Source organism: Phyllobates terribilis, unplaced genomic scaffold, assembly GCF_046119375.1.
Source record: "Phyllobates terribilis strain yellow unplaced genomic scaffold, ASM4611937v1 Scaffold_230__1_contigs__length_3167835, whole genome shotgun sequence".
Taxonomy (NCBI): domain Eukaryota; kingdom Metazoa; phylum Chordata; class Amphibia; order Anura; family Dendrobatidae; genus Phyllobates; species Phyllobates terribilis.
The window spans coordinates 859,176-877,109 of NW_027362990.1; the positions used below are offsets into that span (position 1 = coordinate 859,176).

The 17,934-nt window shown below is 45.0% G+C and overlaps 14 non-coding genes across 14 annotated transcripts; all 14 read right to left on the reverse strand.

Moving 5' to 3' along the window:
* Positions 1-62: 62 nt before the first annotated feature.
* On the reverse strand, positions 63-253 carry LOC141215200 (U2 spliceosomal RNA). The gene has a single exon (XR_012284318.1). It is a non-coding gene; the product is annotated as a U2 spliceosomal RNA (small nuclear RNA).
* Positions 254-1,368: 1,115 nt separating this feature from the next.
* On the reverse strand, positions 1,369-1,559 carry LOC141215016 (U2 spliceosomal RNA). The gene has a single exon (XR_012284165.1). It is a non-coding gene; the product is annotated as a U2 spliceosomal RNA (small nuclear RNA).
* A 1,115-nt stretch (positions 1,560-2,674) lies between these two features.
* On the reverse strand, positions 2,675-2,865 carry LOC141215028 (U2 spliceosomal RNA). The gene has a single exon (XR_012284177.1). It is a non-coding gene; the product is annotated as a U2 spliceosomal RNA (small nuclear RNA).
* Positions 2,866-3,980: 1,115 nt separating this feature from the next.
* Positions 3,981-4,171, reverse strand: LOC141215040 (U2 spliceosomal RNA). Its single transcript, XR_012284188.1, has one exon. It is a non-coding gene; the product is annotated as a U2 spliceosomal RNA (small nuclear RNA).
* A 1,115-nt stretch (positions 4,172-5,286) lies between these two features.
* LOC141215051 (U2 spliceosomal RNA) lies at positions 5,287-5,477 on the reverse strand. The gene has a single exon (XR_012284199.1). It is a non-coding gene; the product is annotated as a U2 spliceosomal RNA (small nuclear RNA).
* A 1,115-nt stretch (positions 5,478-6,592) lies between these two features.
* Positions 6,593-6,783, reverse strand: LOC141215062 (U2 spliceosomal RNA). The gene has a single exon (XR_012284210.1). It is a non-coding gene; the product is annotated as a U2 spliceosomal RNA (small nuclear RNA).
* Positions 6,784-7,898: 1,115 nt separating this feature from the next.
* LOC141215075 (U2 spliceosomal RNA) lies at positions 7,899-8,089 on the reverse strand. The gene has a single exon (XR_012284221.1). It is a non-coding gene; the product is annotated as a U2 spliceosomal RNA (small nuclear RNA).
* A 1,115-nt stretch (positions 8,090-9,204) lies between these two features.
* Positions 9,205-9,395, reverse strand: LOC141215086 (U2 spliceosomal RNA). Its single transcript, XR_012284232.1, has one exon. It is a non-coding gene; the product is annotated as a U2 spliceosomal RNA (small nuclear RNA).
* Positions 9,396-10,510: 1,115 nt separating this feature from the next.
* On the reverse strand, positions 10,511-10,701 carry LOC141215097 (U2 spliceosomal RNA). Its single transcript, XR_012284243.1, has one exon. It is a non-coding gene; the product is annotated as a U2 spliceosomal RNA (small nuclear RNA).
* A 1,115-nt stretch (positions 10,702-11,816) lies between these two features.
* Positions 11,817-12,007, reverse strand: LOC141215109 (U2 spliceosomal RNA). Its single transcript, XR_012284254.1, has one exon. It is a non-coding gene; the product is annotated as a U2 spliceosomal RNA (small nuclear RNA).
* Positions 12,008-13,122: 1,115 nt separating this feature from the next.
* LOC141215121 (U2 spliceosomal RNA) lies at positions 13,123-13,313 on the reverse strand. The gene has a single exon (XR_012284264.1). It is a non-coding gene; the product is annotated as a U2 spliceosomal RNA (small nuclear RNA).
* Positions 13,314-14,428: 1,115 nt separating this feature from the next.
* Positions 14,429-14,619, reverse strand: LOC141215072 (U2 spliceosomal RNA). The gene has a single exon (XR_012284219.1). It is a non-coding gene; the product is annotated as a U2 spliceosomal RNA (small nuclear RNA).
* Positions 14,620-15,734: 1,115 nt separating this feature from the next.
* Positions 15,735-15,925, reverse strand: LOC141215101 (U2 spliceosomal RNA). The gene has a single exon (XR_012284246.1). It is a non-coding gene; the product is annotated as a U2 spliceosomal RNA (small nuclear RNA).
* A 1,115-nt stretch (positions 15,926-17,040) lies between these two features.
* Positions 17,041-17,231, reverse strand: LOC141215133 (U2 spliceosomal RNA). The gene has a single exon (XR_012284275.1). It is a non-coding gene; the product is annotated as a U2 spliceosomal RNA (small nuclear RNA).
* Between the last annotated feature and the right edge of the window lie 703 nt (positions 17,232-17,934).

The window sequence follows — 17,934 nt, forward strand, 5'->3', positions numbered from 1 at the left end:
CAAGCAAAATGAACAAAAAACATTGAATTCAATTCTTTCTGATTTTAGAAACTGCATTAAAGAAGGGGTGCACCGGTCCTGGAGATACTGCAATACCAGGTCAATGCGTGGAGTGGACAGAGCAAGCTCTTTTTCCATCTCCCTGTTCTAAAAATCCATTTAATATATGGTCCCCAGATAGGGGACGTATCAGATATTAAACTGATAAGAACAGATACTACACTTGATCTTAGCCAAAAGGCCGAGAAGCGATAACCAGAATTGGTTTCAAACTACGGAGCCACCCAAGGATCCTGAAAAGTCCATTTGTGGAGATGAGCTCCTGGACTCCCGTTAAGAAGACATGTTGTCAACCTCTAGATCCCTTACATGCCTGCACTTTTCGGCTTGCTGCTGCTGCAATCCACGCGTTTTAGATCTGCATAACTCCACCTCTTTAAACACAGCACCTTCACCCCCTGCTGTTCCCACCCGCCTCAACACCGTTGGAAGGGAGGAGAACCAATTAAGGCGGGGGGTGGGGTGGAACGAGCAGCTGTCTACCCTTAGCAGGAGGGCTCCTGATTACATACCTCTCCTGCTGCTGCTGCTGCTGGCTGTCCAGCAGCAGACTGAAGGTGGCTGCTGCTGTGCACAGGTATATAAAGGCTCAGAGCCTATTATGACACGCGCAGCCAGCGTTCCATTGCCACATTCCATCTACTGCAGGCAGGATACCTGGCTGGCTGAATGTCGCTGAGAAGCTCACAGAGACCGCCATAAGCAACAGTTTAACAGAATGCCACAGACTAATCAACCAAACTTTTTGGGTTGGGTTCTCTTTTATAGTCTGCAGGCATTAAATGAAAGAAGTCAGTGTTCCAGCAGAAGGAGACAACGTTTCAGAAAAGGCATTGTAGCAAACCAAAAAAGAAATTTTAAGCGCAGCAGAGTAACCAGCGCACATACCTGTTAGCTCAGGTGAGTTTAAAAGGCTGCTGTTGATAACAAGGGCATTTGCTAAATAGATGGTGTGTGTGCAACAATATACTGAAAGGTCAATTATATTGTGCAGCTTATCTCACCACCTGTAGTTATTTAGGTGAAAGCTCCAAAATGCTTGCCTAATATGTCTGTTTATCCAAAAGGAAGTAAAAAGGGAGAGCTAGAAAGATAGCATTGCATCACATTACATGGCAATGCAATGCACAGTTGCTGAAGTTGAACCAAAATGAGCTTGTAATCTGGCTTCTGCAACTTTGAACATGAAAAATCCAATGAGGAGAAGAAAAGCAAAGCCAAAGAGTCCATCCCAAAATCCGACAAACAAGCAAAATGAACAAAAAACATTGAATTCAATTCTTTCTGATTTTAGAAACTGCATTAAAGAAGGGGTGCACCGGTCCTGGAGATACTGCAATACCAGGTCAATGCGTGGAGTGGACAGAGCAAGCTCTTTTTCCATCTCCCTGTTCTAAAAATCCATTTAATATATGGTCCCCAGATAGGGGACGTATCAGATATTAAACTGATAAGAACAGATACTACACTTGATCTTAGCCAAAAGGCCGAGAAGCGATAACCAGAATTGGTTTCAAACTACGGAGCCACCCAAGGATCCTGAAAAGTCCATTTGTGGAGATGAGCTCCTGGACTCCCGTTAAGAAGACATGTTGTCAACCTCTAGATCCCTTACATGCCTGCACTTTTCGGCTTGCTGCTGCTGCAATCCACGCGTTTTAGATCTGCATAACTCCACCTCTTTAAACACAACACCTTCACCCCCTGCTGTTCCCACCCGCCTCAACACCGTTGGAAGGGAGGAGAACCAATTAAGGCGGGGGGTGGGGTGGAACGAGCAGCTGTCTACCCTTAGCAGGAGGGCTCCTGATTACATACCTCTCCTGCTGCTGCTGCTGCTGGCTGTCCAGCAGCAGACTGAAGGTGGCTGCTGCTGTGCACAGGTATATAAAGGCTCAGAGCCTATTATGACACGCGCAGCCAGCGTTCCATTGCCACATTCCATCTACTGCAGGCAGGATACCTGGCTGGCTGAATGTCGCTGAGAAGCTCACAGAGACCGCCATAAACAACAGTTTAACAGAATGCCACAGACTAATCAACCAAACTTTTTGGGTTGGGTTCTCTTTTATAGTCTGCAGGCATTAAATGAAAGAAGTCAGTGTTCCAGCAGAAGGAGACAACGTTTCAGAAACGGCATTGTAGCAAACCAAAAAAGAAATTTTAAGCGCAGCAGAGTAACCAGCGCACATACCTGTTAGCTCAGGTGAGTTTAAAAGGCTGCTGTTGATAACAAGGGCATTTGCTAAATAGATGGTGTGTGTGCAACAATATACTGAAAGGTCAATTATATTGTGCAGCTTATCTCACCACCTGTAGTTATTTAGGTGAAAGCTCCAAAATGCTTGCCTAATATGTCTGTTTATCCAAAAGGAAGTAAAAAGGGAGAGCTAGAAAGATAGCATTGCATCACATTACATGGCAATGCAATGCACAGTTGCTGAAGTTGAACCAAAATGAGCTTGTAATCTGGCTTCTGCAACTTTGAACATGAAAAATCCAATGAGGAGAAGAAAAGCAAAGCCAAAGAGTCCATCCCAAAATCCGACAAACAAGCAAAATGAACAAAAAACATTGAATTCAATTCTTTCTGATTTTAGAAACTGCATTAAAGAAGGGGTGCACCGGTCCTGGAGATACTGCAATACCAGGTCAATGCGTGGAGTGGACAGAGCAAGCTCTTTTTCCATCTCCCTGTTCTAAAAATCCATTTAATATATGGTCCCCAGATAGGGGACGTATCAGATATTAAACTGATAAGAACAGATACTACACTTGATCTTAGCCAAAAGGCCGAGAAGCGATAACCAGAATTGGTTTCAAACTACGGAGCCACCCAAGGATCCTGAAAAGTCCATTTGTGGAGATGAGCTCCTGGACTCCCGTTAAGAAGACATGTTGTCAACCTCTAGATCCCTTACATGCCTGCACTTTTCGGCTTGCTGCTGCTGCAATCCACGCGTTTTAGATCTGCATAACTCCACCTCTTTAAACACAGCACCTTCACCCCCTGCTGTTCCCACCCGCCTCAACACCGTTGGAAGGGAGGAGAACCAATTAAGGCGGGGGGTGGGGTGGAACGAGCAGCTGTCTACCCTTAGCAGGAGGGCTCCTGATTACATACCTCTCCTGCTGCTGCTGCTGCTGGCTGTCCAGCAGCAGACTGAAGGTGGCTGCTGCTGTGCACAGGTATATAAAGGCTCAGAGCCTATTATGACACGCGCAGCCAGCGTTCCATTGCCACATTCCATCTACTGCAGGCAGGATACCTGGCTGGCTGAATGTCGCTGAGAAGCTCACAGAGACCGCCATAAGCAACAGTTTAACAGAATGCCACAGACTAATCAACCAAACTTTTTGGGTTGGGTTCTCTTTTATAGTCTGCAGGCATTAAATGAAAGAAGTCAGTGTTCCAGCAGAAGGAGACAACGTTTCAGAAAAGGCATTGTAGCAAACCAAAAAAGAAATTTTAAGCGCAGCAGAGTAACCAGCGCACATACCTGTTAGCTCAGGTGAGTTTAAAAGGCTGCTGTTGATAACAAGGGCATTTGCTAAATAGATGGTGTGTGTGCAACAATATACTGAAAGGTCAATTATATTGTGCAGCTTATCTCACCACCTGTAGTTATTTAGGTGAAAGCTCCAAAATGCTTGCCTAATATGTCTGTTTATCCAAAAGGAAGTAAAAAGGGAGAGCTAGAAAGATAGCATTGCATCACATTACATGGCAATGCAATGCACAGTTGCTGAAGTTGAACCAAAATGAGCTTGTAATCTGGCTTCTGCAACTTTGAACATGAAAAATCCAATGAGGAGAAGAAAAGCAAAGCCAAAGAGTCCATCCCAAAATCCGACAAACAAGCAAAATGAACAAAAAACATTGAATTCAATTCTTTCTGATTTTAGAAACTGCATTAAAGAAGGGGTGCACCGGTCCTGGAGATACTGCAATACCAGGTCAATGCGTGGAGTGGACAGAGCAAGCTCTTTTTCCATCTCCCTGTTCTAAAAATCCATTTAATATATGGTCCCCAGATAGGGGACGTATCAGATATTAAACTGATAAGAACAGATACTACACTTGATCTTAGCCAAAAGGCCGAGAAGCGATAACCAGAATTGGTTTCAAACTACGGAGCCACCCAAGGATCCTGAAAAGTCCATTTGTGGAGATGAGCTCCTGGACTCCCGTTAAGAAGACATGTTGTCAACCTCTAGATCCCTTACATGCCTGCACTTTTCGGCTTGCTGCTGCTGCAATCCACGCGTTTTAGATCTGCATAACTCCACCTCTTTAAACACAGCACCTTCACCCCCTGCTGTTCCCACCCGCCTCAACACCGTTGGAAGGGAGGAGAACCAATTAAGGCGGGGGGTGGGGTGGAACGAGCAGCTGTCTACCCTTAGCAGGAGGGCTCCTGATTACATACCTCTCCTGCTGCTGCTGCTGCTGGCTGTCCAGCAGCAGACTGAAGGTGGCTGCTGCTGTGCACAGGTATATAAAGGCTCAGAGCCTATTATGACACGCGCAGCCAGCGTTCCATTGCCACATTCCATCTACTGCAGGCAGGATACCTGGCTGGCTGAATGTCGCTGAGAAGCTCACAGAGACCGCCATAAGCAACAGTTTAACAGAATGCCACAGACTAATCAACCAAACTTTTTGGGTTGGGTTCTCTTTTATAGTCTGCAGGCATTAAATGAAAGAAGTCAGTGTTCCAGCAGAAGGAGACAACGTTTCAGAAAAGGCATTGTAGCAAACCAAAAAAGAAATTTTAAGCGCAGCAGAGTAACCAGCGCACATACCTGTTAGCTCAGGTGAGTTTAAAAGGCTGCTGTTGATAACAAGGGCATTTGCTAAATAGATGGTGTGTGTGCAACAATATACTGAAAGGTCAATTATATTGTGCAGCTTATCTCACCACCTGTAGTTATTTAGGTGAAAGCTCCAAAATGCTTGCCTAATATGTCTGTTTATCCAAAAGGAAGTAAAAAGGGAGAGCTAGAAAGATAGCATTGCATCACATTACATGGCAATGCAATGCACAGTTGCTGAAGTTGAACCAAAATGAGCTTGTAATCTGGCTTCTGCAACTTTGAACATGAAAAATCCAATGAGGAGAAGAAAAGCAAAGCCAAAGAGTCCATCCCAAAATCCGACAAACAAGCAAAATGAACAAAAAACATTGAATTCAATTCTTTCTGATTTTAGAAACTGCATTAAAGAAGGGGTGCACCGGTCCTGGAGATACTGCAATACCAGGTCAATGCGTGGAGTGGACAGAGCAAGCTCTTTTTCCATCTCCCTGTTCTAAAAATCCATTTAATATATGGTCCCCAGATAGGGGACGTATCAGATATTAAACTGATAAGAACAGATACTACACTTGATCTTAGCCAAAAGGCCGAGAAGCGATAACCAGAATTGGTTTCAAACTACGGAGCCACCCAAGGATCCTGAAAAGTCCATTTGTGGAGATGAGCTCCTGGACTCCCGTTAAGAAGACATGTTGTCAACCTCTAGATCCCTTACATGCCTGCACTTTTCGGCTTGCTGCTGCTGCAATCCACGCGTTTTAGATCTGCATAACTCCACCTCTTTAAACACAGCACCTTCACCCCCTGCTGTTCCCACCCGCCTCAACACCGTTGGAAGGGAGGAGAACCAATTAAGGCGGGGGGTGGGGTGGAACGAGCAGCTGTCTACCCTTAGCAGGAGGGCTCCTGATTACATACCTCTCCTGCTGCTGCTGCTGCTGGCTGTCCAGCAGCAGACTGAAGGTGGCTGCTGCTGTGCACAGGTATATAAAGGCTCAGAGCCTATTATGACACGCGCAGCCAGCGTTCCATTGCCACATTCCATCTACTGCAGGCAGGATACCTGGCTGGCTGAATGTCGCTGAGAAGCTCACAGAGACCGCCATAAGCAACAGTTTAACAGAATGCCACAGACTAATCAACCAAACTTTTTGGGTTGGGTTCTCTTTTATAGTCTGCAGGCATTAAATGAAAGAAGTCAGTGTTCCAGCAGAAGGAGACAACGTTTCAGAAAAGGCATTGTAGCAAACCAAAAAAGAAATTTTAAGCGCAGCAGAGTAACCAGCGCACATACCTGTTAGCTCAGGTGAGTTTAAAAGGCTGCTGTTGATAACAAGGGCATTTGCTAAATAGATGGTGTGTGTGCAACAATATACTGAAAGGTCAATTATATTGTGCAGCTTATCTCACCACCTGTAGTTATTTAGGTGAAAGCTCCAAAATGCTTGCCTAATATGTCTGTTTATCCAAAAGGAAGTAAAAAGGGAGAGCTAGAAAGATAGCATTGCATCACATTACATGGCAATGCAATGCACAGTTGCTGAAGTTGAACCAAAATGAGCTTGTAATCTGGCTTCTGCAACTTTGAACATGAAAAATCCAATGAGGAGAAGAAAAGCAAAGCCAAAGAGTCCATCCCAAAATCCGACAAACAAGCAAAATGAACAAAAAACATTGAATTCAATTCTTTCTGATTTTAGAAACTGCATTAAAGAAGGGGTGCACCGGTCCTGGAGATACTGCAATACCAGGTCAATGCGTGGAGTGGACAGAGCAAGCTCTTTTTCCATCTCCCTGTTCTAAAAATCCATTTAATATATGGTCCCCAGATAGGGGACGTATCAGATATTAAACTGATAAGAACAGATACTACACTTGATCTTAGCCAAAAGGCCGAGAAGCGATAACCAGAATTGGTTTCAAACTACGGAGCCACCCAAGGATCCTGAAAAGTCCATTTGTGGAGATGAGCTCCTGGACTCCCGTTAAGAAGACATGTTGTCAACCTCTAGATCCCTTACATGCCTGCACTTTTCGGCTTGCTGCTGCTGCAATCCACGCGTTTTAGATCTGCATAACTCCACCTCTTTAAACACAGCACCTTCACCCCCTGCTGTTCCCACCCGCCTCAACACCGTTGGAAGGGAGGAGAACCAATTAAGGCGGGGGGTGGGGTGGAACGAGCAGCTGTCTACCCTTAGCAGGAGGGCTCCTGATTACATACCTCTCCTGCTGCTGCTGCTGCTGGCTGTCCAGCAGCAGACTGAAGGTGGCTGCTGCTGTGCACAGGTATATAAAGGCTCAGAGCCTATTATGACACGCGCAGCCAGCGTTCCATTGCCACATTCCATCTACTGCAGGCAGGATACCTGGCTGGCTGAATGTCGCTGAGAAGCTCACAGAGACCGCCATAAGCAACAGTTTAACAGAATGCCACAGACTAATCAACCAAACTTTTTGGGTTGGGTTCTCTTTTATAGTCTGCAGGCATTAAATGAAAGAAGTCAGTGTTCCAGCAGAAGGAGACAACGTTTCAGAAAAGGCATTGTAGCAAACCAAAAAAGAAATTTTAAGCGCAGCAGAGTAACCAGCGCACATACCTGTTAGCTCAGGTGAGTTTAAAAGGCTGCTGTTGATAACAAGGGCATTTGCTAAATAGATGGTGTGTGTGCAACAATATACTGAAAGGTCAATTATATTGTGCAGCTTATCTCACCACCTGTAGTTATTTAGGTGAAAGCTCCAAAATGCTTGCCTAATATGTCTGTTTATCCAAAAGGAAGTAAAAAGGGAGAGCTAGAAAGATAGCATTGCATCACATTACATGGCAATGCAATGCACAGTTGCTGAAGTTGAACCAAAATGAGCTTGTAATCTGGCTTCTGCAACTTTGAACATGAAAAATCCAATGAGGAGAAGAAAAGCAAAGCCAAAAAGTCCATCCCAAAATCCGACAAACAAGCAAAATGAACAAAAAACATTGAATTCAATTCTTTCTGATTTTAGAAACTGCATTAAAGAAGGGGTGCACCGGTCCTGGAGATACTGCAATACCAGGTCAATGCGTGGAGTGGACAGAGCAAGCTCTTTTTCCATCTCCCTGTTCTAAAAATCCATTTAATATATGGTCCCCAGATAGGGGACGTATCAGATATTAAACTGATAAGAACAGATACTACACTTGATCTTAGCCAAAAGGCCGAGAAGCGATAACCAGAATTGGTTTCAAACTACGGAGCCACCCAAGGATCCTGAAAAGTCCATTTGTGGAGATGAGCTCCTGGACTCCCGTTAAGAAGACATGTTGTCAACCTCTAGATCCCTTACATGCCTGCACTTTTCGGCTTGCTGCTGCTGCAATCCACGCGTTTTAGATCTGCATAACTCCACCTCTTTAAACACAGCACCTTCACCCCCTGCTGTTCCCACCCGCCTCAACACCATTGGAAGGGAGGAGAACCAATTAAGGCGGGGGGTGGGGTGGAACGAGCAGCTGTCTACCCTTAGCAGGAGGGCTCCTGATTACATACCTCTCCTGCTGCTGCTGCTGCTGGCTGTCCAGCAGCAGACTGAAGGTGGCTGCTGCTGTGCACAGGTATATAAAGGCTCAGAGCCTATTATGACACGCGCAGCCAGCGTTCCATTGCCACATTCCATCTACTGCAGGCAGGATACCTGGCTGGCTGAATGTCGCTGAGAAGCTCACAGAGACCGCCATAAGCAACAGTTTAACAGAATGCCACAGACTAATCAACCAAACTTTTTGGGTTGGGTTCTCTTTTATAGTCTGCAGGCATTAAATGAAAGAAGTCAGTGTTCCAGCAGAAGGAGACAACGTTTCAGAAAAGGCATTGTAGCAAACCAAAAAAGAAATTTTAAGCGCAGCAGAGTAACCAGCGCACATACCTGTTAGCTCAGGTGAGTTTAAAAGGCTGCTGTTGATAACAAGGGCATTTGCTAAATAGATGGTGTGTGTGCAACAATATACTGAAAGGTCAATTATATTGTGCAGCTTATCTCACCACCTGTAGTTATTTAGGTGAAAGCTCCAAAATGCTTGCCTAATATGTCTGTTTATCCAAAAGGAAGTAAAAAGGGAGAGCTAGAAAGATAGCATTGCATCACATTACATGGCAATGCAATGCACAGTTGCTGAAGTTGAACCAAAATGAGCTTGTAATCTGGCTTCTGCAACTTTGAACATGAAAAATCCAATGAGGAGAAGAAAAGCAAAGCCAAAGAGTCCATCCCAAAATCCGACAAACAAGCAAAATGAACAAAAAACATTGAATTCAATTCTTTCTGATTTTAGAAACTGCATTAAAGAAGGGGTGCACCGGTCCTGGAGATACTGCAATACCAGGTCAATGCGTGGAGTGGACAGAGCAAGCTCTTTTTCCATCTCCCTGTTCTAAAAATCCATTTAATATATGGTCCCCAGATAGGGGACGTATCAGATATTAAACTGATAAGAACAGATACTACACTTGATCTTAGCCAAAAGGCCGAGAAGCGATAACCAGAATTGGTTTCAAACTACGGAGCCACCCAAGGATCCTGAAAAGTCCATTTGTGGAGATGAGCTCCTGGACTCCCGTTAAGAAGACATGTTGTCAACCTCTAGATCCCTTACATGCCTGCACTTTTCGGCTTGCTGCTGCTGCAATCCACGCATTTTAGATCTGCATAACTCCACCTCTTTAAACACAGCACCTTCACCCCCTGCTGTTCCCACCCGCCTCAACACCGTTGGAAGGGAGGAGAACCAATTAAGGCGGGGGGTGGGGTGGAACGAGCAGCTGTCTACCCTTAGCAGGAGGGCTCCTGATTACATACCTCTCCTGCTGCTGCTGCTGCTGGCTGTCCAGCAGCAGACTGAAGGTGGCTGCTGCTGTGCACAGGTATATAAAGGCTCAGAGCCTATTATGACACGCGCAGCCAGCGTTCCATTGCCACATTCCATCTACTGCAGGCAGGATACCTGGCTGGCTGAATGTCGCTGAGAAGCTCACAGAGACCGCCATAAGCAACAGTTTAACAGAATGCCACAGACTAATCAACCAAACTTTTTGGGTTGGGTTCTCTTTTATAGTCTGCAGGCATTAAATGAAAGAAGTCAGTGTTCCAGCAGAAGGAGACAACGTTTCAGAAAAGGCATTGTAGCAAACCAAAAAAGAAATTTTAAGCGCAGCAGAGTAAACAGCGCACATACCTGTTAGCTCAGGTGAGTTTAAAAGGCTGCTGTTGATAACAAGGGCATTTGCTAAATAGATGGTGTGTGTGCAACAATATACTGAAAGGTCAATTATATTGTGCAGCTTATCTCACCACCTGTAGTTATTTAGGTGAAAGCTCCAAAATGCTTGCCTAATATGTCTGTTTATCCAAAAGGAAGTAAAAAGGGAGAGCTAGAAAGATAGCATTGCATCACATTACATGGCAATGCAATGCACAGTTGCTGAAGTTGAACCAAAATGAGCTTGTAATCTGGCTTCTGCAACTTTGAACATGAAAAATCCAATGAGGAGAAGAAAAGCAAAGCCAAAGAGTCCATCCCAAAATCCGACAAACAAGCAAAATGAACAAAAAACATTGAATTCAATTCTTTCTGATTTTAGAAACTGCATTAAAGAAGGGGTGCACCGGTCCTGGAGATACTGCAATACCAGGTCAATGCGTGGAGTGGACAGAGCAAGCTCTTTTTCCATCTCCCTGTTCTAAAAATCCATTTAATATATGGTCCCCAGATAGGGGACGTATCAGATATTAAACTGATAAGAACAGATACTACACTTGATCTTAGCCAAAAGGCCGAGAAGCGATAACCAGAATTGGTTTCAAACTACGGAGCCACCCAAGGATCCTGAAAAGTCCATTTGTGGAGATGAGCTCCTGGACTCCCGTTAAGAAGACATGTTGTCAACCTCTAGATCCCTTACATGCCTGCACTTTTCGGCTTGCTGCTGCTGCAATCCACGCGTTTTAGATCTGCATAACTCCACCTCTTTAAACACAGCACCTTCACCCCCTGCTGTTCCCACCCGCCTCAACACTGTTGGAAGGGAGGAGAACCAATTAAGGCGGGGGGTGGGGTGGAACGAGCAGCTGTCTACCCTTAGCAGGAGGGCTCCTGATTACATACCTCTCCTGCTGCTGCTGCTGCTGGCTGTCCAGCAGCAGACTGAAGGTGGCTGCTGCTGTGCACAGGTATATAAAGGCTCAGAGCCTATTATGACACGCGCAGCCAGCGTTCCATTGCCACATTCCATCTACTGCAGGCAGGATACCTGGCTGGCTGAATGTCGCTGAGAAGCTCACAGAGACCGCCATAAGCAACAGTTTAACAGAATGCCACAGACTAATCAACCAAACTTTTTGGGTTGGGTTCTCTTTTATAGTCTGCAGGCATTAAATGAAAGAAGTCAGTGTTCCAGCAGAAGGAGACAACGTTTCAGAAAAGGCATTGTAGCAAACCAAAAAAGAAATTTTAAGCGCAGCAGAGTAACCAGCGCACATACCTGTTAGCTCAGGTGAGTTTAAAAGGCTGCTGTTGATAACAAGGGCATTTGCTAAATAGATGGTGTGTGTGCAACAATATACTGAAAGGTCAATTATATTGTGCAGCTTATCTCACCACCTGTAGTTATTTAGGTGAAAGCTCCAAAATGCTTGCCTAATATGTCTGTTTATCCAAAAGGAAGTAAAAAGGGAGAGCTAGAAAGATAGCATTGCATCACATTACATGGCAATGCAATGCACAGTTGCTGAAGTTGAACCAAAATGAGCTTGTAATCTGGCTTCTGCAACTTTGAACATGAAAAATCCAATGAGGAGAAGAAAAGCAAAGCCAAAAAGTCCATCCCAAAATCCGACAAACAAGCAAAATGAACAAAAAACATTGAATTCAATTCTTTCTGATTTTAGAAACTGCATTAAAGAAGGGGTGCACCGGTCCTGGAGATACTGCAATACCAGGTCAATGCGTGGAGTGGACAGAGCAAGCTCTTTTTCCATCTCCCTGTTCTAAAAATCCATTTAATATATGGTCCCCAGATAGGGGACGTATCAGATATTAAACTGATAAGAACAGATACTACACTTGATCTTAGCCAAAAGGCCGAGAAGCGATAACCAGAATTGGTTTCAAACTACGGAGCCACCCAAGGATCCTGAAAAGTCCATTTGTGGAGATGAGCTCCTGGACTCCCGTTAAGAAGACATGTTGTCAACCTCTAGATCCCTTACATGCCTGCACTTTTCGGCTTGCTGCTGCTGCAATCCACGCGTTTTAGATCTGCATAACTCCACCTCTTTAAACACAGCACCTTCACCCCCTGCTGTTCCCACCCGCCTCAACACCGTTGGAAGGGAGGAGAACCAATTAAGGCGGGGGGTGGGGTGGAACGAGCAGCTGTCTACCCTTAGCAGGAGGGCTCCTGATTACATACCTCTCCTGCTGCTGCTGCTGCTGGCTGTCCAGCAGCAGACTGAAGGTGGCTGCTGCTGTGCACAGGTATATAAAGGCTCAGAGCCTATTATGACACGCGCAGCCAGCGTTCCATTGCCACATTCCATCTACTGCAGGCAGGATACCTGGCTGGCTGAATGTCGCTGAGAAGCTCACAGAGACCGCCATAAGCAACAGTTTAACAGAATGCCACAGACTAATCAACCAAACTTTTTGGGTTGGGTTCTCTTTTATAGTCTGCAGGCATTAAATGAAAGAAGTCAGTGTTCCAGCAGAAGGAGACAACGTTTCAGAAAAGGCATTGTAGCAAACCAAAAAATAAATTTTAAGCGCAGCAGAGTAACCAGCGCACATACCTGTTAGCTCAGGTGAGTTTAAAAGGCTGCTGTTGATAACAAGGGCATTTGCTAAATAGATGGTGTGTGTGCAACAATATACTGAAAGGTCAATTATATTGTGCAGCTTATCTCACCACCTGTAGTTATTTAGGTGAAAGCTCCAAAATGCTTGCCTAATATGTCTGTTTATCCAAAAGGAAGTAAAAAGGGAGAGCTAGAAAGATAGCATTGCATCACATTACATGGCAATGCAATGCACAGTTGCTGAAGTTGAACCAAAATGAGCTTGTAATCTGGCTTCTGCAACTTTGAACATGAAAAATCCAATGAGGAGAAGAAAAGCAAAGCCAAAGAGTCCATCCCAAAATCCGACAAACAAGCAAAATGAACAAAAAACATTGAATTCAATTCTTTCTGATTTTAGAAACTGCATTAAAGAAGGGGTGCACCGGTCCTGGAGATACTGCAATACCAGGTCAATGCGTGGAGTGGACAGAGCAAGCTCTTTTTCCATCTCCCTGTTCTAAAAATCCATTTAATATATGGTCCCCAGATAGGGGACGTATCAGATATTAAACTGATAAGAACAGATACTACACTTGATCTTAGCCAAAAGGCCGAGAAGCGATAACCAGAATTGGTTTCAAACTACGGAGCCACCCAAGGATCCTGAAAAGTCCATTTGTGGAGATGAGCTCCTGGACTCCCGTTAAGAAGACATGTTGTCAACCTCTAGATTCCTTACATGCCTGCACTTTTCGGCTTGCTGCAGCTGCAATCCACGCGTTTTAGATCTGCATAACTCCACCTCTTTAAACACAGCACCTTCACCCCCTGCTGTTCCCACCCGCCTCAACACCGTTGGAAGGGAGGAGAACCAATTAAGGCGGGGGGTGGGGTGGAACGAGCAGCTGTCTACCCTTAGCAGGAGGGCTCCTGATTACATACCTCTCCTGCTGCTGCTGCTGCTGGCTGTCCAGCAGCAGACTGAAGGTGGCTGCTGCTGTGCACAGGTATATAAAGGCTCAGAGCCTATTATGACACGCGCAGCCAGCGTTCCATTGCCACATTCCATCTACTGCAGGCAGGATACCTGGCTGGCTGAATGTCGCTGAGAAGCTCACAGAGACCGCCATAAGCAACAGTTTAACAGAATGCCACAGACTAATCAACCAAACTTTTTGGGTTGGGTTCTCTTTTATAGTCTGCAGGCATTAAATGAAAGAAGTCAGTGTTCCAGCAGAAGGAGACAACGTTTCAGAAAAGGCATTGTAGCAAACCAAAAAAGAAATTTTAAGCGCAGCAGAGTAACCAGCGCACATACCTGTTAGCTCAGGTGAGTTTAAAAGGCTGCTGTTGATAACAAGGGCATTTGCTAAATAGATGGTGTGTGTGCAACAATATACTGAAAGGTCAATTATATTGTGCAGCTTATCTCACCACCTGTAGTTATTTAGGTGAAAGCTCCAAAATGCTTGCCTAATATGTCTGTTTATCCAAAAGGAAGTAAAAAGGGAGAGCTAGAAAGATAGCATTGCATCACATTACATGGCAATGCAATGCACAGTTGCTGAAGTTGAACCAAAATGAGCTTGTAATCTGGCTTCTGCAACTTTGAACATGAAAAATCCAATGAGGAGAAGAAAAGCAAAGCCAAAGAGTCCATCCCAAAATCCGACAAACAAGCAAAATGAACAAAAAACATTGAATTCAATTCTTTCTGATTTTAGAAACTGCATTAAAGAGGGGGTGCACCGGTCCTGGAGATACTGCAATACCAGGTCAATGCGTGGAGTGGACAGAGCAAGCTCTTTTTCCATCTCCCTGTTCTAAAAATCCATTTAATATATGGTCCCCAGATAGGGGACGTATCAGATATTAAACTGATAAGAACAGATACTACACTTGATCTTAGCCAAAAGGCCGAGAAGCGATAACCAGAATTGGTTTCAAACTACGGAGCCACCCAAGGATCCTGAAAAGTCCATTTGTGGAGATGAGCTCCTGGACTCCCGTTAAGAAGACATGTTGTCAACCTCTAGATCCCTTACATGCCTGCACTTTTCGGCTTGCTGCTGCTGCAATCCACGCGTTTTAGATCTGCATAACTCCACCTCTTTAAACACAGCACCTTCACCCCCTGCTGTTCCCACCCGCCTCAACACCGTTGGAAGGGAGGAGAACCAATTAAGGCGGGGGGTGGGGTGGAACGAGCAGCTGTCTACCCTTAGCAGGAGGGCTCCTGATTACATACCTCTCCTGCTGCTGCTGCTGCTGGCTGTCCAGCAGCAGACTGAAGGTGGCTGCTGCTGTGCACAGGTATATAAAGGCTCAGAGCCTATTATGACACGCGCAGCCAGCGTTCCATTGCCACATTCCATCTACTGCAGGCAGGATACCTGGCTGGCTGAATGTCGCTGAGAAGCTCACAGAGACCGCCATAAGCAACAGTTTAACAGAATGCCACAGACTAATCAACCAAACTTTTTGGGTTGGGTTCTCTTTTATAGTCTGCAGGCATTAAATGAAAGAAGTCAGTGTTCCAGCAGAAGGAGACAACGTTTCAGAAAAGGCATTGTACTAAACCAAAATAGAAATTTTAAGCGCAGCAGAGTAACCAGCGCACATACCTGTTAGCTCAGGTGAGTTTAAAAGGCTGCTGTTGATAACAAGGGCATTTGCTAAATAGATGGTGTGTGTGCAACAATATACTGAAAGGTCAATTATATTGTGCAGCTTATCTCACCACCTGTAGTTATTTAGGTGAAAGCTCCAAAATGCTTGCCTAATATGTCTGTTTATCCAAAAGGAAGTGAAAAGGGAGAGCTAGAAAGATAGCATTGCATCACATTACATGGCAATGCAATGCACAGTTGCTGAAGTTGAACCAAAATGAGCTTGTAATCTGGCTTCTGCAACTTTGAACATGAAAAATCCAATGAGGAGAAGAAAAGCAAAGCCAAAGAGTCCATCCCAAAATCCGACAAACAAGCAAAATGAACAAAAAACATTGAATTCAATTCTTTCTGATTTTAGAAACTGCATTAAAGAAGGGGTGCACCGGTCCTGGAGATACTGCAATACCAGGTCAATGCGTGGAGTGGACAGAGCAAGCTCTTTTTCCATCTCCCTGTTCTAAAAATCCATTTAATATATGGTCCCCAGATAGGGGACGTATCAGATATTAAACTGATAAGAACAGATACTACACTTGATGTTAGCCAAAAGTCCGAGAAGCGATAACCAGAATTGGTTTCAAACTACGGAGCCACCCAAGGATCCTGAAAAGTCCATTTGTGGAGATGAGCTCCTGGACTCCCGTTAAGAAGACATGTTGTCAACCTCTAGATCCCTTACATGCCTGCACTTTTCGGCTTGCTGCTGCTGCAATCCACGCGTTTTAGATCTGCATAACTCCACCTCTTTAAACACAGCACCTTCACCCCCTGCTGTTCCCACCCGCCTCAACACCGTTGGAAGGGAGGAGAACCAATTAAGGCGGGGGGTGGGGTGGAACGAGCAGCTGTCTACCCTTAGCAGGAGGGCTCCTGATTACATACCTCTCCTGCTGCTGCTGCTGCTGGCTGTCCAGCAGCAGACTGAAGGTGGCTGCTGCTGTGCACAGGTATATAAAGGCTCAGAGCCTATTATGACACGCGCAGCCAGCGTTCCATTGCCACATTCCATCTACTGCAGGCAGGATACCTGGCTGGCTGAATGTCGCTGAGAAGCTCACAGAGACCGCCATAAGCAACAGTTTAACAGAATGCCACAGACTAATCAACCAAACTTTTTGGGTTGGGTTCTCTTTTATAGTCTGCAGGCATTAAATGAAAGAAGTCAGTGTTCCAGCAGAAGGAGACAACGTTTCAGAAAAGGCATTGTAGCAAACCAAAAAAGAAATTTTAAGCGCAGCAGAGTAACCAGCGCACATACCTGTTAGCTCAGGTGAGTTTAAAAGGCTGCTGTTGATAACAAGGGCATTTGCTAAATAGATGGTGTGTGTGCAACAATATACTGAAAGGTCAATTATATTGTGCAGCTTATCTCACCACCTGTAGTTATTTAGGTGAAAGCTCCAAAATGCTTGCCTAATATGTCTGTTTATCCAAAAGGAAGTAAAAAGGGAGAGCTAGAAAGATAGCATTGCATCACATTACATGGCAATGCAATGCACAGTTGCTGAAGTTGAACCAAAATGAGCTTGTAATCTGGCTTCTGCAACTTTGAACATGAAAAATCCAATGAGGAGAAGAAAAGCAAAGCCAAAGAGTCCATCCCAAAATCCGACAAACAAGCAAAATGAACAAAAAACATTGAATTCAATTCTTTCTGATTTTAGAAACTGCATTAAAGAAGGGGTGCACCGGTCCTGGAGATACTGCAATACCAGGTCAATGCGTGGAGTGGACAGAGCAAGCTCTTTTTCCATCTCCCTGTTCTAAAAATCCATTTAATATATGGTCCCCAGATAGGGGACGTATCAGATATTAAACTGATAAGAACAGATACTACACTTGATCTTAGCCAAAAGGCCGAGAAGCGATAACCAGAATTGGTTTCAAACTACGGAGCCACCCAAGGATCCTGAAAAGTCCATTTGTGGAGATGAGCTCCTGGACTCCCGTTAAGAAGACATGTTGTCAACCTCTAGATCCCTTACATGCCTGCACTTTTCGGCTTGCTGCTGCTGCAATCCACGCGTTTTAGATCTGCATAACTCCACCTCTTTAAACACAGCACCTTCACCCCCTGCTGTTCCCACCCGCCTCAACACCGTTGGAAGGGAGGAGAACCAATTAAGGCGGGGGGTGGGGTGGAACGAGCAGCTGTCTACCCTTAGCAGGAGGGCTCCTGATTACATACCTCTCCTGCTGCTGCTGCTGCTGGCTGTCCAGCAGCAGACTGAAGGTGGCTGCTGCTGTGCACAGGTATATAAAGGCTCAGAGCCTATTATGACACGCGCAGCCAGCGTTCCATTGCCACATTCCATCTACTGCAGGCAGGATACCTGGCTGGCTGAATGTCGCTGAGAAGCTCACAGAGACCACCATAAGCAACAGTTTAACAGAATGCCACAGACTAATCAACCAAACTTTTTGGGTTGGGTTCTCTTTTATAGTCTGCAGGCATTAAATGAAAGAAGTCAGTGTTCCAGCAGAAGGAGACAACGTTTCAGAAAAGGCATTGTAGCAAATCAAAAAAGAAATTTTAAGCGCAGCAGAGTAACCAGCGCACATACCTGTTAGC